The sequence below is a fragment of the Triticum urartu genome, chromosome 2, assembly GCF_003073215.2.
Source record: "Triticum urartu cultivar G1812 chromosome 2, Tu2.1, whole genome shotgun sequence".
Classification (NCBI taxonomy): Eukaryota; Viridiplantae; Streptophyta; class Magnoliopsida; order Poales; family Poaceae; genus Triticum; species Triticum urartu.
The window spans coordinates 11,706,693-11,709,853 of record NC_053023.1 but is presented as its reverse complement, the minus strand read 5'-3'; the positions used below and the strand labels follow the sequence as shown (position 1 = coordinate 11,709,853).

Below are 3,161 nucleotides of genomic sequence, written 5' to 3'. Positions count from 1 at the left end.
AATGGTTGTGGTTAATGGCTAACCTTCTTCTTTAGGTATATACTCTCATTTTTGATATTTTGCCCTGTTCTTTTTAACATTATTATCCAGAATATGAACCCTTGTATAAAGCCAATTAGTTGTTTGATGAAACCACTCTGGGTCGGTCGTGTGACATATGGGACATTGACAAGTTTGATTGACCCTCTAAAGGAAAAAAAAGTATGCCTATCACCAAAAAATGCCAATGAGATAATATTCAATAGCATAATTTATTTCCATGTGTTAATTTATAAACATAAATGAATGAGTAAGCGATCAGTAGAAGTGGAGCCAATCAAATTTTTGTATAAAAAGAGCTCTAATAAAGTGAAGTCTATGTGAACTTAAAAAATCATCTTATGGCATCGAACATGCACAAATATTACATAGTGCTTATTGAATGGGCATTTCTCTGACAACAAAGCCAATTTAGACAAGGACGAGCATGGGCAAGAAATTCTAATTATTTTATTTAATATATTGTACTGCATATTATAGAATGTCCCTTTACATATTGTAATTAGTTTTGTCAATATATTTGTGAATATTCATTTATTATACCTATCCATTTTTATGTCTCCTCGGTTGGAATCAGATGCAAAATTCCAACAGTTTTGTACATAACTAATGCTATTTTGTAGGAAAAAAAACATCATTTAATTACTATTATTATTTCCTCATTTTTACTTCCTTGTTTACTTACTGTAATACGCAATAATTTAACATGCATATGTAACATTATTTTTGTGTGTATACACGCATGCAACTTTAACACACATGAAAAAGCATGCACCAATGCAACATGAATCCAGACATGTAACTGTATATTCCATGTTAATCGTACGGAATATTCCATGTAACCGAATACTGCAGAAACTTGTCCTATGAGGAACATACCCTTATTTTTTTAAATAATATGTCAAAGAGGCATTTCACATGCAGTTGTTCCTATGGTATAAACTTTTACGTCCTTAAATATGTTCAAAAGCATTTTCAGTTATCTTTTAGAATTGGTAGGCTGTGTTGGTGCACAAATTGATAACTACTTGGACACAATTTGTATAAATTTCATATACGTATGATGATACACAAATACTAGTACATAAGTCATACACCGATCTTACATACATAGTTTATAAAGGAAAAAGAAATATAAATACATCAATACATACACAGCATACAATTCTTTCGACCCAAACAAGCAGTTGGTAAATAATGTCCCTCTGTAACTTTTTGCGTACCTTGCTTATTATATTATTATAGTTATATTGGAGCATGGAATTCTGGAAGCATGTAGATCAACTTTCATCCACTAGATGAAGTTGTGGAAAACACAACTCTCCGGAGCTGTTGCTGATAATGAGATCCTGTTGGTCTTGTTAGACTTGCTAAGATGGCCCAAAAATAACCCATATCTAGTCTTGGAGGCCCTTCTTCCCTGTCCAATGCTTAAGCAACTACTACGTGTCATATCATTAGGGCCACTCAACAAGATTTTCATGGCCATCCCACACCCAAACACCCCCATATACGGCCTAGTAGGCACGCATTCAACAGGCTGGACAGCAAATGATGTCTTCTTCTTACCTTGGGGGAGTGAATGCAGCTCGTGAAGCTCTGGCAGCAAAGCGGCCGGCAGTGGCAAGGCCGTGCGTTGGTTTATGAACTGCACTATGGTGTCCATGAGAGTCTTGCTGGTCCCACGCAGTGGGTTGTACAGGTGGAAGCCATGGTCTTCGCCCTCCGACTCCACCAATGTCACCACAGCGGGCGCCCGCGGTCACGCAAGGTGTCCTTCTCGGCAACGGCGACCAGCACACGCCGGCATGTCAGGGATGCGATCTCCTCGTCGGCAGGGTTGACCCGGCAATCGTCATTGCCGAGCCGACCTGCCGTAACGAACGGCCAGAGCCTGTCGATGACCTCAGGAGCAAACATGGCGACGCCGTCCCAGACTTCCTCGGAGCTGGACAGCCGATCGTCTCCCCAAAAGTATGGTTGCACGATGACAAGACCCTCAACGTCGATGTGGTTGCCAGTGCCACGCCGGTGGCCGCACGCACCGCCGTGTTGTAGACGATGTTGCCGCCAGCGCTATCGCCGGCGAGAAACGTGCGCCCGGGATCAGCGAGGTAGGAGAGCCAGGGGTCAGAGAGGGACGCCACCCACTGAAGTGCCGCCCAGGCGTCATCATAGGCCATGGGCACGGTATGCTCCGGCGCTAGACGGTACTCCACGGACACGACGAGGGCCCCGGCGCGCGCGGCCAGGGACCTGGCGTAGTTGTGGTACGTGCGGCAGAACGCACTCTCCGTGCAGAAAGATCTGCCGTGGACGTACATGATGACGGGGAGCAGCTCGCCGGCGGCTGCGGCAAGGGAGGGAAGGAACAGGCGTGCGGACACGCCCGTCTTCTCGTCGATGACGGCGTCCCTTGTCGCAACTCCACGGTTGGCAGCCGCGTCCTCGGACGCTGCCACGAATGGACTGCGAAGTAAGCGTTCGACATGGCCGCCGTTGTATTCACGTATAAATGGATATAGGTCGACGGTGATGTCCTCCTCGGCGTCAGCCTTCTTACTTGCTGGAGAACTCTTGCTTGGATGCATTATTGTGCTAGTTAGCACTTAGCACTTGTGTGTAGGCAGTATAATCTAATGCCGAGCATGCAACTCTATTTTGTGTTGTCCACTTTGTGGTGGCTGAGACGAATTAAGCGGTTCGTTGGTTTTTATAGCTGGAGTTTGTGTCCACTCCCAACATGCCCATGTATGTTGGCACACCCTTTAGCTATACTTACTTCGACTAATAAACCAATTAGGGTCAGTCGTTTTTTAGGACGCTGCTAGGCGCCGGCGCACCGGCCCAAATTTAGGCCGGTCTGCCCCAGCCACCTGATACAGCTACGCACAGCCGTTCGATACAACCATACCTCTTCTTCCTTCCGCTCCTCGTCTTCAATGTGGTCACTAGTCAACACCGGGAAATCCATGGCGGGCGTAACTCTCTCCCCTCCATCGGACCCTGTGCGCGGCGTGCGTCCGTCCTCGCCTGTTTGCCTCGCCCCTCGATGCTCGCCGCCCCCGGAAACGCAAAAGGAAAAAAAATACGCCGTTGACCCATAGCAGCTTTTCTATTGC

General features: G+C 46.0%; 1 pseudogene; it reads right to left on the bottom strand.

Moving 5' to 3' along the window:
• Nucleotides 1-1,207: 1,207 nt before the first annotated feature.
• LOC125540664 lies at nt 1,208-2,705 on the bottom strand (annotated as a pseudogene).
• Nucleotides 2,706-3,161: the final 456 nt, after the last annotated feature.